Source organism: Oncorhynchus kisutch, linkage group LG12 (assembly GCF_002021735.2).
Source record: "Oncorhynchus kisutch isolate 150728-3 linkage group LG12, Okis_V2, whole genome shotgun sequence".
In the NCBI taxonomy this organism is placed as follows: domain Eukaryota; kingdom Metazoa; phylum Chordata; class Actinopteri; order Salmoniformes; family Salmonidae; genus Oncorhynchus; species Oncorhynchus kisutch.
In genome coordinates this window covers 3,562,087-3,588,832 of record NC_034185.2, presented here as the reverse complement: position 1 = coordinate 3,588,832, position 26,746 = coordinate 3,562,087, and the positions used below count along the sequence as shown (strand labels likewise).

Below are 26,746 nucleotides of genomic sequence, written 5' to 3'. Positions count from 1 at the left end.
CTGGTCTTTCGGGGACAGGTTGATATCCCATATATATCTGATCTATGGCCCCTGGTCTAATGGGGGCAGGCTGATATCGCATATATATCTGATCTACGGGCCCTGGTCTAACAGGGACAGTGTAATATCCCATATATATCTGATGTACGGGCACTGGTCTAACAGGGACAGCTGATATCCCATATATATCTGATCTACGGGCCCTGGTCTAACAGGGACAGGCTGATATCCCATTTATATCTAATTTACGGGCCCTGGTCTAACAGGGACAGGCTGATATCCCATATATATCTGATCTACGGGCCCTGGTCTAACAGGGACAGGCTGATATCCCGTATACATCTGATGTACGGGCCCTGGTCTAACAGGGACAGGCTGATATCCCATATATATCTGATATAAGGGCCCAGGTCTAACAGGGACAGGCTGATTTCCCATATATATCTGATCTACAGGCCCCTGGTCTAACAGGGACAGCCTGATATCCCATATATCTGATCTACGGGCCCTGGTCTAACAGGGACAGGGTGATTTCCCATATATATCTGATCTACGGGCCCTAGTCTAACAGGGACAGGGTGATATCCCATATATATCTGATCTACGGGCCCTGGTCAATCAGGGACAGGGTGATATCCAATATATATCTGATCTACGGGCCCTGGTCTAACGGGGACAGGCTGATATCCCATTTTATATCTGATCTACGGGCCCTGGTCTAACAGGGACAGGCTGATATCCCATATATATCTGATCTATGGCCCCGGTCTAATGGGGACATGCTGATATCCCATATATATCTGATCTACGGGCTCTGGTCTAACAGGGACAGGCTGATATCCCATATATATCTGATCTACGGGCCCTGATCAATCAGGGACAGGCTGATATCCCATCTATATCTGACCTAAGGGCCCTGGTCTAACAGGGACAGGCTGATATAGCATATATCTCTGATCTACGGGCCCTGGTCTAACAGGGACAGGGTGATATCCCATATTTATCTGATCTATGGGCCCTGGTCTAATGTGGACAGGCTGATATCCCATATATATCTGATCTACGGGACCTGGTCTAACAGGGACAGGGTAATATCCCATATCTGATCTACGGGCCCTGGTCTAACGGAGACAGGGTGATATCCCCTATATATCTGATGTACGGGCCCTGGTCTAACAGGGACAGGGTGATATCCCCTATATATCTGATCTACGGGCCCTGGTCTGACGGGGACAGGCTGATATCCCATATATATCTGATCTACGGGCCCTGGTCTAACAGGGACAGGCTGATATACCATATATATCTGATCTACGGGCCCTGGTCAATCAGGGACAGGGTGATGTCCAATATATATCTGATCTACGGGCCCTGGTCTAACGGGAACAGGCTGATATCCCATTTTATACCTTATCTACGGGCCCTGGTCTAACAGGGACAGGCTTATATACAATAAATATATCTTATCTATTGCCCCTGGTCTAATGGGGACAGGCTGATATCCCATATATATCTGATCTAAGGGCCCTGGTCTAACGGGGACAGGCCGATAACGCATATATATCTGATCTACGGGCCCTGGTCTAACGGGGACAGGCTGATATCCTATATATATCTGATCTACGGGCCCTGGTCTAACGGGGACAGGCTGATATCCCATATATATCTGATCTACGGGCCCTGGTCTAATGGGGACAGGCTGATATCCCATATATATCTGATCTACGGGCCCTGGTCTAACGGGGACAGGCTGATATCCCATATATATCTGATCTGATGGTAACACTGGAGTTTGAACCCAATCTCTCAGTCATTTATAGACACAAACACATAAGAGATGACTCATGAGAAAGTGAAAAGGAGAAGCATGGCAGGAGTTGTATGTTGGTGTATAATCAATGGTCCAGGTGTGTGTGTGTGTGTGTGTGTGTGTGTGTGTGTGTGTGTGTGTGTGTGTGTGTGTGTGTGTGTGTGTGTGTGTGTGTGTGTGTGTGTGTGTGTGTGTGTGTTTTAACCACAGGAGGGCGAGGCAGCTGCTCTCTGCAAAGCTACAAACAGTCATTACTTATGTGAACAGCATTATTATGTTGGGGGAGGTAAGGTGTACTTACTAGAGTTGTTGGGACATCAGTAGTACTCTGAATCACTATGGTAGTTACAGATCCATCGCCTAGGAAACGTACATGTGTGTGTGTGTGTGTGTGTGTGTGTGTGTGTGTGTGTGTGTGTGTGTGTGTGTGTGTGTGTTTGACCAAAGTTCAAGGAAGATGAATCTGGGCACTAGTACTTTATTTTATTGGTTCATAGGTCCTTTGTGACAACATTTTGAAGTTAAGGATTAATGTTTGGCATTGGGTTATGAATGGTTAAGGTAAGGGTTATGAATGGTTAAGGTAATGGTTATGAATGTTTTTCACGTACTGTGATCCTGCGGCTACCGTTTTCTCAATGACGTGTTATGTTTGTCCTTAACTCCTCGTCTGGTCTCTTCTCTGCACCTGGGTCCAACCTCACCACGTCACAAGTCTCTATGCCCTCTGCCGCTGTCTCTCTCCCCACCTCTCCTCTATCTGTCTGCAGTGTGTTTGTTGACTGAGTTAGCTGAGGGAACAGCAGGATCTGCTGTATACAATGGCGAGGCCGAAACTAGGACTTTTTAATGTATAATGGATTTATCTGAAGAGCGAACGTGTTCTCCTGTTGTATGTCTATGTAAGGTGTTAAATCACTCTCTCCATTTTACATAGGCAGTAGCATGTAGCGGCTAACCCACCTGTGCGCGTTAAAGGTATAGTTAGCTGTTATAAAGTTAGTGTTTAGCAATTACGGCTAGCCCACCTGTGTACGTTATCAAGGTAAATTTAGCGGTTAACGGCTAGCCCACCTGTGTGCGTTATTAATGTACAGTTAGCAGTTAGCGGCTAGCCCACCTGTGCGCAATATCAAGGTAAAGTTAGCGGTTAGCGGTTAGCGGCTAGCCCACCTTTGTGTGTTATTAAGGTAAAGTTAGCATTTAGCCGTTAGCAGCTAGCCCAGTACCTGAGTGTGTTGCCGTGGCTGCCAGGCCTCTTCCAGACTGTAGCCAATGAAGGGTCCATTGCAGACACAACACTCCATCATGACAGGGTTAGCCCTCCCCCCTGTGCACCTCTGACTCCGACTCCTTCTGCTTGGTATCGCCGTGGTGACGGTTAAGCATCTTCCACTTCCTGACCTGTGGGGTTGAACCAAAACACAAGACAAATCCAACTTTTACTTTCGTATATATAGCATATAAAGTGTATTCAGTAGAACAGACACGCTATCTCACCCTTCCATCTGCCACCTCTCTTTTCTCACCAGATCAGGGGACAGGGTGCTGGAGGAAGGAGGAAGGGGGAGGGTGGCTAACTCCTTCATGGATAAGGAATGTGAGTTATGTAACAGCAATAGTTCTCTGGTGGTGAGATATGGACATAACCAGGGCAGGGGTTAGGGTTAGGAGGAAGAGGGGAGATATGGACACAACCAGGGCAGGGGTTAGGGTTAGGAGGAAGAGGGGAGATATGGACACATCCAGGGCAGGGGTTAGGGTTAGGAGGAAGAGGGGAGACATGGACACAACCAGGGCAGGGGTTAGGGTTAGGAGGAAGAGGGGAGATATGGACACATCCAGGGCAGGGGTTAGGGTTAGGAGGAAGAGGAAGAGGGGAGATATGGACACAACCAGGCCAGGGGTTAGGGTTAGGAGGAAGAGGGGAGATATGGACACAACCAGGGCAGGGGTTAGGGTTAGGAGGAAGAGGGGAGATATGGACACATCCAGGGCAGGGGTTAGGGTTAGGAGGAAGAGGAAGAGGGGAGATATGGACACAACCAGGGCAGGGGTTAGGAGGAAGAGGGGAGATATGGACACAACCAGGGCAGGGGTTAGGGTTAGGAGGAAGAGGGGATATATGGACACAACCAGGGCAGGGGTTAGGGTTAGGAGGAAGAGGGGAGATATGGACACAACCAGGGCAGGGGTTAGGGTTAGGAGGAAGAGGGGAGATATGGACACAACCAGGGCAGGGGTTAGGGTTAGGAGGAAGAGGGGAGATATGGACACAACCAGGGCAGGGGTTAGGGTTAGGAGGAAGAGGGGAGATATGGACACATCCAGGGCAGGGGTTAGGGTTAGGAGGAAGAGGAAGAGGGGAGATATGGATACAACCAGGGCAGGGGTTAGGAGGAAGAGGGGAGATATGGACACAACCAGGGCAGGGGTTAGGGTTAGGAGGAAGAGGGGAGATATGGACACAACCAGGGCAGGGGTTAGGGTTAGGAGGAAGAGGAAGAGGGGAGATATGGACACAACCAGGGCAGGGGTTAGGGTTAGGAGGAAGAGGGGAGATATGGACACATCCAGGGCAGGGGTTAGGGTTAGGAGGAAGAGGGGAGATATGGACACAACCAGGCCAGGGGTTAGGGTTAGGAGGAAGAGGGGAGATATGGACACAACCAGGGCAGGGGTTAGGGTTAGGAGGAAGAGGGGAGATATGGACACATCCAGGGCAGGGGTTAGGGTTAGGAGGAAGAGGAAGAGGGGAGATATGGACACAACCAGGCCAGGGGTTAGGGTTAGGAGGAAGAGGGGAGATATGGACACAACCAGGGCAAGGGTTAGGGTTAGGAGGAAGAGGGGAGATATGGACACATCCAGGGCAGGGGTTAGGATTAGGAGGAAGAGGAAGAGGGGAGATATGGACACAACCAGGGCAGGGGTTAGGAGGAAGAGGGGAGATATGGACACAACCAGGGCAGGGGTTAGGGTTAGGAGGAAGAGGGGATATATGGACACAACCAGGGCAGGGGTTAGGGTTAGGAGGAAGAGGGGAGATATGGACACAACCAGGGCAGGGGTTAGGGTTAGGAGGAAGAGGGGAGATATGGACACAACCAGGGCAGGGGTTAGGGTTAGGAGGAAGAGGAAGAGGGGAGATATGGACACAACCAGGGCAGGGGTTAGGAGGAAGAGGGGAGATATGGACACAACCAGGGCAGGGGTTAGGGTTAGGAGGAAGAGGGGAGATATGGACACAACCAGGGCAGGGGTTAGGGTTAGGAGGAAGAGGGGAGATATGGACACAACCAGGGCAGGGGTTAGGGTTAGGAGGAAGAGGAAGAGGGGAGATATGGACACAACCAGGGCAGGGGTTAGGATGAAGAGGGGAGATATGGACACAACCAGGGCAGGGGTTAGGGTTAGGAGGAAGAGGGGAGATATGGACACAACCAGGGCAGGGGTTAGGGTTAGGAGGAAGAGATAGAGGGGAGATATGGACACAACCGGGTTAGGAGGAAGAGGGGAGATATGGACACAACCAGGGCAAGGGTTAGGGTTAGGAGGAAGAGGAAGAGGGAGATATGGACACAACCAGGGCAGGGGTTAGGGTTAGGAGGAAGAGGGGAGATATGGACACAACCAGGGCAGGGGTTAGGGTTAGGAGGAAGAGGAAGAGGGGAGATATGGACACAACCAGGGCAGGGGTTAGGATGAAGAGGGGAGATATGGACACAACCAGGGCAGGGGTTAGGGTTAGGAGGAAGAGGGGAGATATGGACACAACCAGGGCAGGGGTTAGGGTTAGGAGGAAGAGATAGAGGGGAGATATGGACACAACCGGGTTAGGAGGAAGAGGGGAGATATGGACACAACCAGGGCAAGGGTTAGGGTTAGGAGGAAGAGGAAGAGGGAGATATGGACACAACCAGGGCAGGGGTTAGGGTTAGGGTTAGGAGGAAGAGGGGAGATATGGACACAACCAGGGCAGGGGTTAGGGTTAGGGTTAGGAGGAAGAGGGGAGATATAGACACAACCAGGGCAGGGGTTAGGGTTAGGAGGAAGAGGGGAGATATGGACACATCCAGGGCAGGGGTTAGGGTTAGGAGGAAGAGGAAGAGGGGAGATATGGACACAACCAGGGCAGGGGTTAGGGTTAGGAGGAAGAGGGGAGATATGGACACAACCAGGGCAGGGGTTAGGGTTAGGAGGAAGAGGGGAGATATGGACACAACCAGGGCAGGGGTTAGGGTTAGGAGGAAGAGGAAGAGGGGAGATATAGACACATCCAGGGCAGGGGTTAGGGTTAGGCGGAAGAGGGGAGATATGGTACAGAGCCCCTCTGGCATGGAGCTCAGGTGGTTTGACAATAAAACGATGACCGTAAAATGATTCACATAAAATGCGTAACACTGATCGTTAAACATTATCCCCATTACTGTGTGAGTCTCCTAAAAATGGTGCCCTATTCCCTATATAGTGCACTGCTTTTGACTAGGGCCCATAGGGATCTGCATAGGGAGAATGGTGGCATTTGGGAAGCAATCCATACAACGCGTCACTCAGACCCATGAACCTGGCTGGGATGACTTGGCATCTGGCTGGGATGACTTGGCATCTGGCTGGGATGACTTGGCATCTGGCTGGGAGGACTTGGCACCTGGCTGGGATGACTTGGCATCTGGCTGGGATGACTTGGCACCTAGCTGGGATGACTTGGCATCTGGCTGGGATGACTTGGCACCTAGCTGGGAGGACTTGGCACCTGGCTGGGAGGACTTGGCTCAGAGGGCTAGTGGACAAATAGACAGGAGTAACAGAAGAACAAGGGTATCACACACACGCGCGCACGGAAACACACGCGCACGGAAACACTAGAATTAATGCAAGAACACATACCTCTCTTCCTCCTCCTCCTCCTCTTCTTCCCTGCATGAAGGAGTTCTGGACACTGAACTGGAAACACCCCAGGATAACCCATAGGGCTCTGGTTAAAATTATTGCACTCAATTTTTGTATTTATTTTACTTTTATTTAACTAGGCAAGTCAGTTAAGAACAAATTCTTATTTTCAATGACGGCCTAGGAACAGTGGGTTAATTGCCTGTTTAGGGGCAGAACAACAGATTTGTACCGTGTCAGTTCAGGGATTTGAACTTGCAACCTTTCGGTTACTAGTCCAACACTCTAACCACTAGGCTACCCTGCCGCCCCTCCACTCTAACCACTAGGCTACCCTGCCGCCCCTCCACTCTAACCACTAGGCTACCCTGCCGCCCCTCCACTCTATAACCACTAGGCTACCCTGCCGCCCCTCCACTCTAACCACTAGGCTACCTGCCGCCCCTCCACTCTAACCACTAGGCTACCCTGCCGCCCCTCCACTCTAACCACTAGGCTACCCTGCCACCCCATAGGGAATATAGGGAATAAGGGAATAGGATGCCAATCAGTTTAAAACTCCTCAGACGGACTCCTGTAACAAACTTAACGTTTTACTTTGTTTGTAAATGTCTGAATGTGCCCCTGTCTATCCATAAATGAAAATAAACAAGAACATGATGCTTCCTAGTTTTCTTAATATAAGGAATTTGAAATTATTTATACTTTTACTTTTGATACTTTAGTATATTTTTAGCATTTATGTTTACTGTTGATACTTATGTATATTTAAAACCAAACAGTTTTAGACTTTTACTGAAATTAAATTAATTTTAAATTAAATTATTAAATTAAATTAATTAAATTAATTAAATTAATTAAATTAATTAAATTAATAACCACCCTATTCCCTACCTAGTGCACTACTTTAGACCAGGGCCCTTAACCACCCGATTCCCTACATAGTGCACTACTTTAGACCAGGACCCATATGGATGGAGTCAATGGGATTGAATTTTTTTTTTTTTTTTTTTTTTTTTCACCTTTATTTAACCAGGTAGGCTAGTTGAGAACACCTTTATTTAACCAGGTAGGCTAGTTGAGAACACCTTTATTTAACCAGGTAGGCTAGTTGAGAACACCTTTATTTAACCAGGTAGGCTAGTTGAGAACACCTTTATTTAACCAGGTAGGCTAGTTGAGAACAAGTTCTCATTTGCAACTGCGACCTGGCCAAGATAAAGCATAGCAGTGTGAGCATACAACAAAGAGTTACACATGGAGTAAACAATTAACAAGTCAATAACACAGTAGAAAACGAAGGGGGGGTCTATATACAATGTGTGCAAAAGGCATGAGGAGGTAGGCAAATAATTACAATTTTGCAGATTAACACTGGAGTGATAAAAGATCAGATGGTCATGTACAGGTAGAGATATTGGTGTGCAGAAGAGCAGAAAAGTAAATAAATAGAAACAGTACGGGGATGAGGTAGGTGAAAAGGGTGGGCTATTTACCAATAGACTATGTACAGCTGCAGCGATCGGTTAGCTGCTCAGATAGCTGATGTTTGAAGTTGGTGAGGGAGATAAAAGTCTCCAACTTCAGCGATTTTTGCAATTCGTTCCAGTCACAGGCAGCAGAGTACTGGAACGAAAGGCGGCCAAATGAGGTGTTGGCTTTAGGGATGATCAGTGAGATACACCTGCTGGAGCGCGTGCTACGGATGGGTGTTGCCATCGTGACCAGTGAGCTGAGATAAGGCGGAGCTTTACCTAGCATAGACTTGTAGATGACCTGGAGCCAGTGGGTCTGGCGACGAATATGTAGCGAGGGCCAGCCGACTAGAGCATACAAGTCGCAGTGGTGGGTAGTATAAGGTGCTTTAGTGACAAAACGGATGGCACTGTGATAGACTGCATCCAGTTTGCTGAGTAGAGTGTTGGAAGCCATTTTGTAGATGACATCGCCGAAGTCGAGGATCGGTAGGATAGTCAGTTTTACTAGGGTAAGCTTGGCGGCTTGAGTGAAGGAGGCTTTGTTGCGGAATAGAAAGCCGACTCTTGATTTGATTTTCGATTGGAGATGTTTGATATGAGTCTGGAAGGAGAGTTTGCAGTCTAGCCAGACACCTAGGTACTTATAGACGTCCACATATTCTAGGTCGGAACCATCCAGGGTGGTGATGCTAGTCGGGCATGCAGGTGCAGGCAGCGACCGGTTGAAAAGCATGCATTTGGTCTTACTAGCGTTTAAGAGCAGTTGGAGGCCACGGAAGGAGTGTTGTATGGCATTGAAGCTTGTTTGGAGGTTAGATAGCACAGTGTCCAAAGACGGGCCGAAAGTATATAGAATGGTGTCGTCTGCGTAGAGGTGGATCAGGGAATCGCCCGCAGCAAGAGCAACATCATTGATATACACAGAGAAAAGAGTCGGCCCGAGAATTGAACCCTGTGGCACCCCCATAGAGACTGCCAGAGGACCGGACAGCATGCCCTCCGATTTGACACACTGAACTCTGTCTGCAAAGTAATTGGTGAACCAGGCAAGGCAGTCATCCGAAAAACCGAGGCTACTGAGTCTGCCGATAAGAATATGGTGATTGACAGAGTCGAAAGCCTTGGCGAGGTCGATGAAGACGGCTGCACAGTACTGTCTTTTATCGATGGCGGTTATGATGTCGTTTAGTACCTTGAGTGTGGCTGAGGTGCACCCATGACCGGCTCGGAAACCAGATTGCACAGCGGAGAAGGTACGGTGGGATTCGAGATGGTCAGTGACCTGTTTGTTGACTTGGCTTTCGAAGACCTTAGATAGGCAGGGCAGGATGGATATAGGTCTGTAACAGTTTGGGTCCAGGGTGTCTCCCCCTTTGAAGAGGGGGATGACTGCGGCAGCTTTCCAATCCTTGGGGATCTCAGACGAGATGAAAGAGAGGTTGAACAGGCTGGTAATAGGGGTTGCGACAATGGTGGCAGATAGTTTCAGAAATAGAGGGTCCAGATTGTCAAGCCCAGCTGATTTGTACGGGTCCAGGTTTTGCAGCTCTTTCAGAACATCTGCTATCTGGATTTGGGTAAAGGAGAACCTGGAGAGGCTTGGGCGAGGAGCTGCGGGGGGGGCGGAGCTGTTGGCCGAGGTTGAAGTAGCCAGGCGGAAGGCATGGCCAGCCGTTGAGAAATGCTTATTGAAGTTTTCGATAATCATGGATTTATCAGTGGTGACCGTGTTACCTAGCCTCAGTGCAGTGGGCAGCTGGGAGGAGGTGCTCTTGTTCTCCATGGACTTCACAGTGTCCCAGAACTTTTTGGAGTTGGAGCTACAGGATGCAAACTTCTGCCTGAAGAAGCTGGCCTTAGCTTTCCTGACTGACTGCGTGTATTGGTTCCGGACTTCCCTGAACAGTTGCATATCACGGGGACTATTCGATGCTATTGCAGTCCGCCACAGGATGTTTTTGTGCTGGTCGAGGGCAGTCAGGTCTGGGGTGAACCAAGGGCTGTATCTGTTCTTAGTTCTGCATTTTTTGAACGGAGCATGCTTATCTAAAATGGTGAGGAAGTTACTTTTAAAGAATGACCAGGCATCCTCAACTGACGGGATGAGGTCAATGTCCTTCCAGGATACCCGGGCCAGGTCGATTAGAAAGGCCTGCTCACAGAAGTGTTTTAGGGAGCGCTTGACAGTGATGAGGGGTGGTCGTTTGACTGCGGCTCCGTAGCGGATACAGGCAATGAGGCAGTGATCGCTGAGATCCTGGTTGAAGACAGCGGAGGTGTATTTGGAGGGCCAGTTGGTCAGGATGACGTCTATGAGGGTGCCCTTGTTTACAGAGTTAGGGTTGTACCTGGTGGGTTCCTTGATGATTTGTGTGAGATTGAGGGCATCTAGCTTAGATTGTAGGACTGGCGGGGTGTTAAGCATATCCCAGTTTAGGTCACCTAACAGAACAAACTCTGAAGCTAGATGGGGGGCGATCAATTCACAAATGGTGTCCAGGGCACAGCTGGGAGCTGAGGGGGGTCGGTAGCAGGCGGCAACCGTGAGAGACTTATTTCTGGAGAGAGTAATTTTCAAAATTAGTAGTTCGAACTGTTTGGGTATGGACCTGGAAAGTATGACATTACTTTGCAGGCCATCTCTGCAGTAAACTGCAACTCCTCCCCCTTTGGCAGTTCTATCTTGACGGAAGATGTTATAGTTGGGTATGGAAATCTCTGAATTTTTGGTGGCCTTCCTGAGCCAGGATTCAGACACAGCAAGGACATCAGGGTTAGCAGAGTGTGCTAAAGCAGTGAGTAAGACAAACTTAGGGAGGAGGCTTCTGATGTTGACATGCATGAAACCAAGGCTTTTTCGAACACAGAAGTCAACAAATGAGGGTGCCTGGGGACATGCAGGGCCTGGGTTTACCTCCACATCACCCGCGGAACAGAGAAGGAGTAGTATGAGGGTGCGGCTAAAGGCTATCAAAACTGGTCGCCTAGAGCGTTGGGGACAGAGAATAAGAGGAGCAGGTTTCTGGGCATGGTAGAATATATTCAGGGCATAATGCGCAGACAGGGGTATGGTGGGGTGCGGGTACAGCGGAGGTAAGCCCAGGCACTGGGTGATGATGAGAGAGGTTGTATCTCTGGACATGCTGGTAGTAATGGGTGAGGTCACCGCATGTGTGGGAGGTGGGACAAAGGAGTTATCAGGGGTATGAAGAGTGGAACTAGGGGCTCCATTGTGAACTAAAACAATGATAACTAACCTGAACAACAGTATACAAGGCATATTGACATTTGAGAGAGACATATAGCGAGGCATACAGTAATCACAGGTGTTGAATTGGGAAAGCTAGCTAAAACAGTAGGTGAGACAACAGCTAATCAGCTAGCACAACAACAGCAGGTAAAATGGCGTAGACTAGGCAACGGGGCCAACAGATAAAACAAACAAGCAGAATGGAGTACCGTGATTTATGGACAGTCCAGCGTGCATCAGCTATGTAGCCAAGAGATCAGTGTCCAGGGGGCAGCGGTGGATGGGGAAGAGAAGCTGGACTGGCGAGTGTTATCCAGGTTAAAAAAACGAACAATGACTAAATAGCTTGTAGCTAGTTAGCTGGTTAGCTTCTGGAGGTTCTTGAGTGTGTTCTAAAAATAAATAAAAAATAATAGCGATTCCGTATCACATTGGGTGAGGCAGGTTTCCGGAAGGTATAAACAAATTAAAAGTCAAAAGAGATAGAAAGTAAATATGGGTCCGGTGGGCGTTTGGGACGCGGCGATTCAGGCGGTTAGCAGGCCTGTGCTAACAAGCTAACAGTTTGTAGGCCCGGGCTAGACAAGGTAGCAGTTAGCGGACCGGAGCTGGACAAGCTAGCAGTTAGCAGGCCGAATTAGCAAGCAGGGAGATAGCGAGGGCTAGAGAGTTAGCCTTTGGGGGACGTCGCGATGGGGTGAGTCTGTTTATTCCTCTTCATGCGGTGACATCGATAGACCGGTCGTGGGCCCGGGTATTGTAGCTCAGGAGTATGCTACGGTGGTAGCGCAGGCCGGGCTAGCTTCAAGCTAAGTGGGTGGAAACGCTAGCCAGGGGTAATCGTCCAGGGTTGCGGTTTAGCTAGATAGCTAGTTGTGAAGATCCAGCGTATTTGGAAGCTTAGGTTTAGCAAAATGTTTTTAAAGGGATAGCTATGTAAAAAACGAAAAATATGTAAAAAAAACGAAAAATAAACAAAATATAAACAAAATATACAGGGACACGACACGACAGGACGACTTACTGCTACGCCATCTTGGATGACAATGAGTGTTTGAGGTGAGGGATACCTTGAGACAAGGCTGTAGACAAATGTTGTTTTGTGTGAGTCTAAGTAAATGAGACAGTAGAGGTGGAGCTGACCACTAAATTGTTTTAGTTTTTTTACAGGTCATGTTTATTTTGTTGGCAACACTTTGAAAACAAAGGTAAACTCAGCACGGACACAGTCCGTCACATAATGTCCGTCTCTTCATAAGGCCACAGTCTTCTTAGTGTGACGTTATCCTCTTGTTGATGCTGTCTCAATGTTCTCTAGTCCGTTCTGAGATGTTTGAAGGATCTGATATACATTACACATTACACAATGACAATGGCTAAAGTACAGTTAGGCCAAGTAATACATGGATAACCTTTCAGATCTGAGGGCCTGGAAAACAGCCAAGGAACATGTCTGACTAAGAAGAAAACAGCCAAGGAACATGTCTTAGTCAATCATTATTTATATATATACACACTCTCACACACACAAACACACACGCGCGCACGGGCATGCGCACACACACACACACACACACACACACACACACAAACACACACGCGCGCATGCGCACACACACACGCGCACACACACATACACACGCGCGAAACTATATCACCATTAAAACTATATCACCATTAAAACTATCAACTATATCACCATTAAAACTATAAACTATATCACCATTAAAACTATCAACTATATCACCATTAAAACTATAAACTATATCACCATTAAAACTATAAACTATATCACCATTAAAACTATAAACTATATCACCATTAAAACTATAAACTATATCACCATTAAAACTATAAACTATATCACCATTAAAACTATCAACTATATCACCATTAAAACTATATCACCATTAAAACTATATCACCATTAAAACTATCAACTATATCACCATTAAAACTATAAACTATATCACCATTAAAACTATCAACTATATCACCATTAAAACTATATCACCATTAAAACTATATCACCATTAAAACTATCAACTATATCACCATTAAAACTATCAACTATATCACCATTAAAACTATCAACTATATCACCATTAAAACTATAAACTATATCACCATTAAAACTATAAACTATATCACCATTAAAACTATATCACCATTAAAACTATAAACTATATCACCATTAAAACTATAAACTATATCACCATTAAAACTATATCACCATTAAAACTATATCACCACTGATTAGATTTTTTGATTTTAAACTACCTGCCCTCCAGGACACCTACACCACCGATGTCACAGGAAGGCCAAAAAGATCATCAAGGACATCAACCACCCGAGCCACTGCCTGTTCACCCCGCTATCATCCAGAAGGCGAGGTCAGTACAGGTGCATCAAAGCAGGGACCGAGAGACTGAAAAACAGCGTCTATCTCCATCAGACTGAAAAAAGCTTCTATCTCAAGGCCATCAGACTGTTAAACAGCTTCTATCTCAAGGTCATCAGACTGTTAAACAGCTTCTATCTAGAGGCCATCAGACTGGTAAACAGCTTCTATCTCAAGGCCCTCAGGCCATCAGACTGTTAAACAGCTTCTATCTCAAGGCCATCAGACTGTTAAACAGCTTCTATCTCAAGGCCCTCAGACTGTTAAACAGCTTCTATCGCAAGGCCCTCAGGCCATCAGACTGTTAAACAGCTTCTATCTCAAGGCCATCAGACTGTTAAACAGCTTCTATCTCAAGGCCATCAGACTGTTAAACAGCTTCTATCTCAAGGCCCTCAGACTGTTAAACAGCTTCTATCTCAAGGCCCTCAGACTGTTAAACAGCTTCTATCTCAAGGCCCTCAGACTGTTAAACAGCTTCTATCTCAAGGCCCTCAGACTGTTAAACAGCTTCTATCTCAAGGCCCTCAGACTGTTAAACAGCTTCTATCTCAAGGCCCTCAGACTGTTAAACAGCTTCTATCTCAAGGCCGTCAGACTGTTAAACAGCTTCTATCTCAAGGCCGTCAGACTGTTAAACAGCTTCTATCTCCAGGCCGTCAGACTGTTAAACAGCTTCTATCTCCAGGCCGTCAGACTGTTAAACAGCTTCTATCTCCAGGCCCTCAGACTGTTAAACAGCTTCTATCTCCAGGCCCTCAGACTGTTAAACAGCTTCTATCTCCAGGCCCTCAGACTGTTAAACAGCTTCTATCTCAAGGCCATCAGACTGTTAAACAGCTTCTATCTCCAGGCCCTCAGACTGTTAAACAGCTTCTATCTCAAGGCCATCAGACTGTTAAACAGCTTCTATCTCAAGGCCATCAGACTGTTAAACAGCTTCTATCTCAAGGCCATCAGACTGTTAAACAGCTTCTATCTCAAGGCCATCAGACTGTTGAACAGCTTCTATCTCAAGGCCATCAGACTGTTAAACAGCTTCTATCTCAAGGCCATCAGACTGTTAAACAGCTTCTATCTCAAGGCCATCAGACTGTTAAACAGCTTCTATCTCCAGGCCCTCAGACTGTTAAACAGCTTCTATCTCCAGGCCCTCAGACTGTTGAACAGCTTCTATCTCAAGGCCATCAGACTGTTAAACAGCTTCTATCTCCAGGCCCTCAGACTGTTGAACAGCTTCTATCTCAAGGCCATCAGACTGTTAAACAGCTTCTATCTCCAGGCCCTCAGACTGTTGAACAGCTTCTATCTCAAGGCCATCAGACTGTTAAACAGCTTCTATCTCAAGGCCATCAGACTGTTAAACAGCTTCTATCTCAAGGCCATCAGACTGTTGAACAGCTTCTATCTCAAGGCCATCAGACTGTTAGACAGCCATCACTAACTCAGAGAGGCTGCTGCCTACATTGAGACCCAATCACTGGTCACTTTAATAAATGGATCACTAGTCACTTTATACAATGACAATCGAAATAATGCCACTTTAATAATATAGGACAAGCAAGACATAGCAACGTAGGACAAGCAAGACGTAGCATACAGACAGAGCAACGTAGGACAAGCAAGACGTAGCATACAGACAGAGCAACGTAGGACAAGCAAGACGTAGCATACAGACAGAGCAACGTAGGACAAGCAAGACGTAGCATACAGACAGAGCAACGTAGGACAAGCAAGACATAGCATACAGACAGAGCAACGTAGGACAAGCAAGACGTAGCATACAGACAGAGCAACGTAGGACAAGCAAGACATAGCATACAGACAGAGCAACGTAGGACAAGCAAGACGTAGCATACAGACATAGCAACGTAGGACAAGCAAGACGTAGCATACAGACATAGCAACGTAGGACAAGCAAGACGTAGCATACAGACAGAGCAACGTAGGACAAGCAAGACGTAGCATACAGACAGAGCAACGTAGGACAAGCAAGACATAGCATACAGACAGAGCAACGTAGGACAAGCAAGACGTAGCATACAGACAGAGCAACGTAGGACAAGCAAGACGTAGCATACAGACAGAGCAACGTAGGACAAGCAAGACGTAGCATACAGACAGAGCAACGTAGGACAAGCAAGACGTAGCATACAGACATAGCAACGTAGAACAAGCAAGACGTAGCATACAGACAGAGCAACGTAGGACAAGCAAGACGTAGCATACAGACAGAGCAACGTAGGACAAGCAAGACGTAGCATACAGACATAGCAACGTAGAACAAGCAAGACGTAGCATACAGACAGAGCAACGTAGGACAAGCAAGACGTAGCATACAGACAGAGCAACGTAGGACAAGCAAGACGTAGCATACAGACATAGCAACGTAGGACAAGCAAGACATAGCATACAGACAGAGCAACGTAGGACAAGCAAGACGTAGCATACAGACAGAGCAACGTAGGACAAGCAAGACGTAGCATACAGACAGAGCAACGTAGGACAAGCAAGACGTAGCATACAGACAGAGCAACGTAGGACAAGCAAGACGTAGCATACAGACAGAGCAACGTAGGACAAGCAAGATGTAGCATACAGACAGAGCAACGTAGGACAAGCAAGATGTAGCATACAGACAGAGCAACGTAGGACAAGCAAGATGTAGCATACAGACAGAGCAACGTAGGACAAGCAAGACGTAGCATACAGACAGAGCAACGTAGGACAAGCAAGACGTAGCATACAGACAGAGCAACGTAGGACAAGCAAGACGTAGCATACAGACAGAGCAACGTAGGACAAGCAAGACGTAGCATACAGACAGAGCAACGTAGGACAAGCAAGACGTAGCATACAGACAGAGCAACGTAGGACAAGCAAGACGTAGCATACAGACAGAGCAACGTAGGACAAGCAAGACGTAGCATACAGACAGAGCAACGTAGGACAAGCAAGACGTAGCATACAGACAGAGCAACGTAGGACAAGCAAGACGTAGCATACAGACAGAGCAACGTAGGACAAGCAAGATGTAGCATACAGACATAGCAACGTAGGACAAGCAAGACGTAGCATACAGACAGAGCAACGTAGGACAAGCAAGACGTAGCATACAGACAGAGCAACGTAGGACAAGCAAGACGTAGCATACAGACAGAGCAACGTAGGACAAGCAAGACGTAGCATACAGACAGAGCAACGTAGGACAGGCAAGACGTAGCATACAGACAGAGCAACGTAGGACAAGCAAGACGTAGCATACAGACAGAGCAACGTAGGACAAGCAAGACGTAGCATACAGACAGAGCAACGTAGGACAAGCAAGACGTAGCATACAGACATAGCAACGTAGGACAAGCAAGACGTAGCATACAGACAGAGCAACGTAGGACAAGCAAGACGTAGCATACAGACAGAGCAACGTAGGACAAGCAAGACGTAGCATACAGACAGAGCAACGTAGGACAAGCAAGACGTAGCATACAGACATAGCAACGTAGGACAAGCAAGACGTAGCATACAGACAGAGCAACGTAGGACAAGCAAGACGTAGCATACAGACATAGCAACATAGGACAAGCAAGACGTAGCATACAGACAGAGCAACGTAGGACAAGCAAGACGTAGCATACAGACATAGCAACGTAGGACAAGCAAGATGTAGCATACAGACAGAGCAACGTAGGACAAGCAAGATGTAGCATACAGACAGAGCAACGTAGGACAAGCAAGATGTAGCATACAGACAGAGCAACGTAGGACAAGCAAGATGTAGCCTACAGACAGAGCAACGTAGGACAAGCAAGACGTAGCATACAGACAGAGCAACGTAGGACAAGCAAGACGTAGCATACAGACATAGCAACGTAGGACAAGCAAGACGTAGCATACAGACAGAGCAACGTAGGACAAGCAAGACGTAGCATACAGACATAGCAACGTAGGACAAGCAAGATGTAGCATACAGACAGAGCAACGTAGGACAAGCAAGATGTAGCATACAGACAGAGCAACGTAGGACAAGCAAGATGTAGCATACAGACAGAGCAACGTAGGACAAGCAAGATGTAGCATACAGACAGAGCAACGTAGGACAAGCAAGATGTAGCATACAGACAGAGCAACGTAGGACAAGCAAGACGTAGCATACAGACAGAGCAACGTAGGACAAGCAAGACGTAGCATACAGACATAGCAACGTAGGACAAGCAAGACGTAGCATACAGACAGAGCAACGTAGGACAAGCAAGACGTAGCATACAGACATAGCAACGTAGGACAAGCAAGACGTAGCATACAGACATAGCAACGTAGGACAAGCAAGACGTAGCATACAGACATAGCAACGTAGGACAAGCAAGACGTAGCATACAGACATAGCAACGTAGGACAAGCAAGACGTAGCATACAGACAGAGCAACGTAGGACAAGCAAGACGTAGCATACAGACAGAGCAACGTAGGACAAGCAAGACGTAGCATACAGACATAGCAACGTAGGACAAGCAAGACGTAGCATACAGACAGAGCAACGTAGGACAAGCAAGACGTAGCATACAGACAGAGCAACGTAGGACAAGCAAGACGTAGCATACAGACAGAGCAACGTAGGACAAGCAAGACGTAGCATACAGACAGAGCAACGTAGGACAAGCAAGATGTAGCATACAGACAGAGCAACGTAGGACAAGCAAGACGTAGCATACAGACAGAGCAACGTAGGACAAGCAAGATGTAGCATACAGACAGAGCAACGTAGGACAAGCAAGACGTAGCATACAGACAGAGCAACGTAGGACAAGCAAGATGTAGCATACAGACAGAGCAACGTAGGACAAGCAAGACATAGCAACGTAGGACAAGCAAGACGTAGCAACGTAGGACAAGCAAGACGTAGCAACGTAGGACAAGCAAGACATAGCAACGTAGGACAAGCAAGACATAGCATACAGACAGAGCAACGTAGGACAAGCAAGATGTAGCATACAGACAGAGCAACGTAGGACAAGCAAGACATAGCATACAGACAGAGCAACGTAGGACAAGCAAGATGTAGCATACAGACAGAGCAACGTAGGACAAGCAAGACGTAGCATACAGACAGAGCAACGTAGGACAAGCAAGATGTAGCATACAGACAGAGCAACGTAGGACAAGCAAGACATAGCAACGTAGGACAAGCAAGACGTAGCAACGTAGGACAAGCAAGACGTAGCAACGTAGGACAAGCAAGACGTAGCAACGTAGGACAAGCAAGACGTAGCAACGTAGGACAAGCAAGACGTAGCAACGTAGGACAAGCAAGACGTAGCAACGTAGGACAAGCAAGACGTAGCAACGTAGGACAAGCAAGACGTAGCAACGTAGGACAAGCAACGTAGCAACGTAGGACAAGCAAGACATAGCAACGTAGGACAAGCAAGACATAGCAACGTAGGACAAGCAAGACGTAGCAACGTAGGACAAGCAAGACATAGCAACGTAGGACAAGCAAGACATAGCAACGTAGGACAAGCAAGACATAGCAACGTAGGACAAGCAAGACGTAGCAACGTAGGACAAGCAAGACATAGCAACGTAGGACAAGCAAGACATAGCAACGTAGGACAAGCAAGACATAGCAACGTAGGACAAGCAAGACGTAGCAACGTAGGACAAGCAAGACGTAGCAACGTAGGACAAGCAAGACGTAGCAACGTAGGACAAGCAAGACGTAGCAACGTAGGACAAGCAAGACATAGCAACGTAGGACAAGCAAGACGTAGCAACGTAGGACAAGCAAGACGTAGCAACGTAGGACAAGCAAGACGTAGCATACAGACAGAGCAACGTAGGACAAGCAAGACGTAGCAACGTAGGACAAGCAAGACGTAGCATACAGACAGAGCAACGTAGGACAAGCAAGACGTAGCATACAGACAGAGCAACGTAGGACAAGCAAGACGTAGCATACAGACAGAGCAACGTAGGACAAGCAAGACGTAGCATACAGACAGAGCAACGTAGGACAAGCAAGACGTAGCATACAGACAGAGCAACGTAGGACAAGCAAGACGTAGCATACAGACAGAGCAACGTAGGACAAGCAAGATGTAGCATACAGACATAGCAACGTAGGACAAGCAAGACGTAGCATACAGACAGAGCAACGTAGGACAAGCAAGACATAGCAACGTAGGACAAGCAAGACGTAGCAACGTAGGACAAGCAAGACATAGCAACGTAGGACAAGCAAGACATAGCAACGTAGGACAAGCAAGACATAGCAACGTAGGACAAGCAAGACATAGCAACGTAGGACAAGCAAGACATAGCAACGTAGGACAAGCAAGACATAGCAACGTAGGACAAGCAAGACATAGCAACGTAGGACAAGCAAGACATAGCAACGTAGGACAAGCAAGACATAGCAACGTAGGACAAGCAAGACATAGCAACGTAGGACAAGCAAGACATAGCAACGTAGGACAAGCAAGACATAGCAACGTAGGACAAGCAAGACATAGCAACGTAGGACAAGCAAGACATAGCAACGTAGGACAAGCAAGACATAGCACGTAGGACAAGCAAGACATAGCAACGTAGGACAAGCAAGACATAGCAACGTAGGACAAGCAAGACATAGCAACGTAGGACAAGCAAGACATAGCAACGTAGGACAAGCAAGACATAGCAACGTAGGACAAGCAAGACGTAGCATACAGACAGAGCAACGTAGGACAAGCAAGACGTAGCATACAGACAGAGCAACGTAGGACAAGCAAGACGTAGCATACAGACAGAGCAACGTAGGACAAGCAAGACGTAGCATACAGACAGAGCAACGTAGGACAAGCAAGACGTAGCATACAGACAGAGCAGCATAGAACAAAAAGCAGCAAGTCAAAATTCATAAAAGCAACAAAGTGTTTCCACACCTCACAAGCTACAGACAACAGACAACATGGAGAGCGGCAACACACAGCTAGGGACCATGTTCACAAATCTGATTGACCTTTAGCCATGTCTTCAAGCATTTTGTGAAAGTGTGATATGTGGTGCAGTTATGTGTGTCTGATGGCAGTGTATTCCAGACATGGGAAGCTCTCACAGAGAATGCAGATTTACTAAAGGTGCTTTTCCTTAGGGGAACTATACAGTCACCTCTCATGGCAGACCTTGAGTGGAGGGGGAGCCAGGCCATTAAGGATCTTGAATACAAGACATGCGTCGGTGTATTGCACAAGATTTTCCCAACTCAAGAGCTCATGCTTTCTAAGGATGTGACAATGATGATGGCTATTGGGCTTCCTATCAAGCACTTTGAGAGCCTGTTTGTAGACAGACTGAATAGGTTTTAATGTTGTACTGCAAGCTTGGGCCCAACTAGTCAAGCAGTATGTTAAGTGGGGGAGTATCATAGATTTGAAGTACAGTTTTGCTACCTCTGTAGTCAAACAATTTCGTATAAATCGGAAATTAGCTAGGTCGAATTTGGTTATTTGAATGACCTTTTTCACATGCTTTTTAAAAGAGAGGTTGGAATCAAGTATGATGCCAAGGTACTTAAAATCGGATACCACCTGGAGATTCTCCCCTGACACATAGACATCTGGCTCAGTAGCATCTGTTGCCCTCTTTGTGAAGAACATGCAAACAGTTTTTTTCACATTGAGATGCAAACACGAGTCACTGAGCCACTTTGTAACCTGGACCATTACAGTAGTGAGTTCTTGTGCAGCTTGTTGTTTGCTCTTTGCATGCACATATATCACTGTATCATCTGCATACATTTGAACTTCAGACCCAGTACAGACAGAAGGCAGATCATTAATGTACAGGCTGAACAGGAGGGGCTCCAGTATTGACCCTTGGGGCACGCCCACATCATAGCTACGAGTGGGCGACAGCTCATTGCTCACTCTGACACACTGAGTGTCATTGTTTGTGTGTGTGTCTTACCCGAGCCTGTTGTCTCCTGATCTCAGTACAGTTGTTGTCCCAGTCCTGGTTTTTGTTATTGTGTATCTGAAACCAGTCGTAATAGGTGATGTTCCTGTTCCACTGGCCGTAATCTCTGATCCCAGATCTCCTGTTACATTCCCTGTGTCTGCTAGCCGTGGTTCTGTTGTTGCTAAGCAGACTTAACTCTGTAGGGAAGAGAGACGGAGTGTGTGAGAAAGGGAGAGAGTGTGTGTGTTGTGTTGGTCTGCACACACCGTGTGTGTTTTTGGTCCATCCACTCCAGCAGGCTAACGTTACTTTATCAATAAAAGCTCGCTCTTTCTCTCTCCGTCTCTCTCTCTCTTTCCATCTCTGCCTCTTTCTATCTCTCTCTCCCCCGTCTCTCTCTCTCCTTCTCTCTCTCCTTCTCTCTCTCCTTCTCTCTCTCTCTCTCTCACTCTCCGTCTCTCTCTCTCTCGCTCTCCGTCTCTCTCTCTCTCTCGCTCTCCGTCTCTCTCTCTCTCTCTCTGAATGAGGAGTGAAGTGGGATACCGGATGACGTTGATGTCTTATACTCAGTTAAGGATGATGGATGAGAGCTGAAATCAGGGGTACAGGTTAGTCGTGGTTATTGAGGTAATATTTACACTACCAGTCAACAGTTTGGACACACCTACTCATTCAAGGGTTTATTTTTTTATTTTTTTACTATTTTCTACATTGTAGAATAATAGTGAAGACATCATAAAAGGCATTTAGCTCATCGTATGTCTTCCATTTCCTAATAATTGATCCCACAGTTGATTTCTTCAAACGAAGCTGCTTACCTATTGCAGATTCAGTCTTCCCAGCCTGGTGCAGGTCTACAATTTTAGTTTCTGGTGTCCTTTGACAGCTCTTTTGTCTTGGCCATAGTGGAGTTTGGAGTGTGACTGTTTGAGGTTGTGGACAGGTGTCTTTTATACTGATAACAAGTTCAAACAGGTGCCATTAATACAGGTAACGAGTGGAGGACAGAGGAGCCTCTTAAAGAAGAAGTTACAGGTCTGTGAGAGCCAGAAATCTTGCTTGTTTGTAGGTGACCAAATACTTATTTTCCATAATAATTTGCAAATAAATTCATAAAAAATCCTACAATGTGATTTTCTGGATTTTGTCTGTCATAGTTGAAATGTACCTATGATGAAAATTACAGGCCTCTCTCATCTTTTTAAGTGGGAGAACTTGCACAATTGGTGACTGACTAAATACTTTTTTGCCCCACTGTACGTACAGTCACTGTGGGGACGACGTCATTGATGCACCTATTGATGAAGCCAATGACTGAGCTGGTATACTCCTCAATGCCATTGGATGAATCCTGTCAAATTCTCTAAAACGACGTTGGAGGCAACTTATTGGCAACTTACAGCTCTGGTTGGACATTCCTGCAGTCGGCATGGCAATTGCACACTCCCTCAAACCTAAAGACATCTGTGGCATTGTGTTGTGTGACAAAACTGTATATTTTAAAGTGGATTTTTATTGTCCCCAGCACAAGGTGCACCTGTGTAATGGTCATACTGTTTAATAAGCTTCGTGATTTGACACAACTGTCAGGTGGATGGATTATCTTGGCAAAGGAGAAATACTCAGGGATGTAAAACAAATGTTTGCACAAAAGTTGAGTGAAATAAGCTTTTTGAGGAAAAATGTTGGGGATTTTTTTTCTTCAGCTCATGAAAGATGGGACCAAAACATCACATGGTGTGTATATATATTTTGTTTTCTTTGTTCGAACCGGTTCAGAACTTTATCTTCTGGTCGGAACACCAGAACGGAATGAAAAAACAGGGGTTCTGCTCGGGAACAACAGAACGGAATGAAAAAACAGGGGTTCTGCTCGGGAACACCAGAACGGAATGAAAAAACAGGGGTTCTGCTCGGGAACAACAGAACGGAATGAAAAAACAGGGGTTCTGCTCGGAACGGAACGATTAGACAATAATCTTGGTTCCAACCCCTGCTGTGAATAACATTGTACTGGGTGAAAAGATGTGTGTTGGACCCAACATATCGGCACTGATTGTCACAGTCAGTCTTTGCTGAAATGCATTAATGGCTTTCCTGTAGGGTTGAGAGAGAACAAACACACACACACCTTCTTACGTAAGACCTTTCTGTGACTCTGAGTAAATGTACCCATAAGACACGTGTGTGTGTGTGTGTGTGTCTGTGTGTGTGTGTGTGTGTGTGTGTGTGTGTGTGTGTGTGTGTGTGTGTGTGTGTGTGTGTGTGTGTGTGTGTGTGTGTGTGTGTGTGTGTGTGTGTGTGTGTGTGTGCGTGTGCGTGTGTGTGTGTGTGTGTGTCACTGAGTATACATTCCTTCCTTGTATACAGACCCTGTCCTGAATCTACACTATCTGTCTGTCTGCTCTCAGTGTCTAGCTGAATCTACACTATCTGTCTGTCTGCTCTCAGTGTCTAACTGAATCAGACCATCTGTCTGTCTGCTCTCAGTGTCTAACTGAATCAGACTATCTTTCTGTCTGCTCTCAGTGTCTAACTGAATCTACACTATCTGTCTGTCTGCTCTCAGTGTCTAGCTGAATCAGACTATCTGTCTGTCTGCTCTCAGTGTCTAACTGAATCAGACTATCTGTCTGTCTGCTCTGTGTCTAACTGAATCAGACTATCTGTCTGTCTGCTCTCAGTGTCTAACTGAATCTACACTATCTGTCTGTCTGCTCTCAGTGTCTAGCTGAATCAGACTCTCTGTCTGTGTCTATCTGAATGTTCGTAGAATCACATGTTTCTCTCCTCCGATGATCCACAGATAAAAGGGGGAACTCTGTTAGTCCCTCTTTCAAGCATCCATGTGGGTTTGTGAAAACCAATAAGGAGATGCGAGAGGCGGGACTGGCAGCGGAATTGAGCCCAGATCTATTAGGATTCAGCGACGCAGAGGCGTGAGCACCGTGTATTAACTGATTACATAACAGCATACATCTACTGTGGTTTCTGCCTGCCCCTTCATCCGTCTGTCTGCCTGCCCCTTCATCCGTCTGTCTGCCTGCCCCTTCATCCGTCTGTCTGCCTGCCCCTTCATCCGTCTTTCTGCCTGCCCCTTCATCCGTCTGTCTGCCTGCCCCTTCATCCGTCTGTCTGCCTGGCCCTTCATCTGTCTGTCTGCCTGCCCCTTCATCTGCCTGTCTGTCTGCCTGCCCCTTTATCTGCCTGCCCCTTTATCTGCCTGTCTGTCTGCCTGCCCCTTCATCCGTCTGCCTGCCCCTTTATCCGTCTGTCTGCCTGCCCCTTTATCCGTCTGCCTGCCCCTTTATCTGCCTGTCTGTCTGCCAGCCCCTTCATCCGTCTGCCTGCCTGCCCTTTTATCTGTCTGCCTGCCCCTTCATCCGTCTGCCTGCCTGCCCCTTTATCCATCTGCCTGCCCCTTTATCCGTCTGTCTGTCTGCCTGCCCCTTTATCCGTCTGTCTGTCTGCCTGCCCCTTCATCCGTCTGTCTGCCTGCCCCTTTATCCGTCTGTCTGCCTGCCCCTTTATCCGTCTGCCTGCCCCTTTATCCGTCTGTCTGTCTGCCTGCCCCTTCATCCGTCTGTCTGCCTGCCCCTTTATCCGTCCGTCTGCCTGCCCCTTTATCCGTCTGTCTGCCTGCCCCTTCATCCGTCCGTCTGCCTGCCTGCCCCTTCATCCATCCGTCTGCCTGCCCCTTCATCTGTCCGTCTGCCTGCCTGCCCCTTCATCCGTCTGCCTGCCTGCCCCTTCATCCGTCTGTCTGCCTGCCCCTTCATCCGTCTGCCTGCCTGCCCCTTCATCCGTCTGCCTGCCTGCCCCTTCATCCGTCTGCCTGCCTGCCCCTTCATCCATCCATCTGCCTGCCCCTTCATCCGTCCGTCTGCCTGCCCCTTCATCCGTCCGTCCGTCTGCCTGCCCCTTCATCTGTCCGTCTGCCTGCCTGCCCCTTCATCCGTCCATCTGCCTGCCTGCCCCTTCATCTGTCCGTCTGCCTGCCTGCCCCTTCATCCGTCCATCTGCCTGCCCTTTTGTCTCTGTTCTGTTAACCTACGATGTGAGGAAGGGGTGTGAGGAAGGGCAGGACAGACAGGGGAGGGAAACAGACAATACAATATCTAAACTAAGACTGTCTCTTTCAGAAACACAGCTGTACAACGCCCATCTCATTCTCACTGGAGCCAGACTGTCATGGGTTGGTCTCGTTCCTAGGTCTATTATGGGATGTCATCTTGGTGAAAGTGACTTCTTGGCTCTGCTGGCCAAACATGGACACCTTGCTCTGGTCCTGTCGCCATGCCGACAATGGAATGATGGATAGTAGGATCTTCAAGACAGGCAAGGCAGGCAGACAGACAGACAGACAGACAGACAGACAGACAGACAGACAGACAGGCAGGCAGGCAGGCAAACAGACAGACACTGAGGAACACACACATATATATACACACACACCTCTCTCTGAAATAGCCCTGTCTCTCCAATCAGCTTCCTCAGCACAGGAAGTTGTCCTTCCGACGACAGGAAACAGCCCTGGCCATGGAGACAGCAGTCTGAGGAAGGCACACACTCACACAATGTGCTGGTCAGAGCCATCCAGGGAAGGACATCGATGGGGTAGGAAGCGTGTGTGTGTGTGTGTCAGGGCACTGAAACAGGAAACAGCTCTGTTAAAACACTAGACAATAGACAGAACGTCACCTTTGCCCTACTAGAACACACATGGTTGACCCTGGTCTTTAAATGGACTGTTACATCTCTATCAGACATTGAAGAGGTGATGTCTCTCTCTCTCTCTCCCTCTCTCCCTCTCTCCCTCCCTCCCCCCCCCCCTCCCTCCCTCCCTCCCCTCTCTTCCTGTCGAATCCCTACATCACTCTCTCTTCCTTAGTCATCGGTATTCAAAGTAATCTGCGCTCCAATCATTCCCAACCTGGAAAAGTCTGACCTCTCTCTTCCTTATTCCAGAGAATGTTTTGG

The 26,746-nt window shown here is 47.4% G+C and overlaps 1 long non-coding RNA gene across 2 annotated transcripts; it reads right to left on the bottom strand.

Annotated features, from left to right (window-relative positions):
* Window positions 1-1,681: 1,681 nt before the first annotated feature.
* On the bottom strand, window positions 1,682-22,179 carry LOC116376483 (uncharacterized). Of its 2 annotated transcripts, XR_004211830.1 has the most exons (4): window positions 21,776-22,179; window positions 6,701-6,757; window positions 6,378-6,593; window positions 1,682-3,214 (listed from the first exon to the last, which is right to left on the bottom strand). It is a non-coding gene; the product is annotated as an uncharacterized LOC116376483 (long non-coding RNA). The 2 variants fall into 2 exon arrangements; XR_004211829.1 differs by lacking the exon at window positions 1,682-3,214 and having other exon boundaries at window positions 6,016-6,593.
* Between the last annotated feature and the right edge of the window lie 4,567 nt (window positions 22,180-26,746).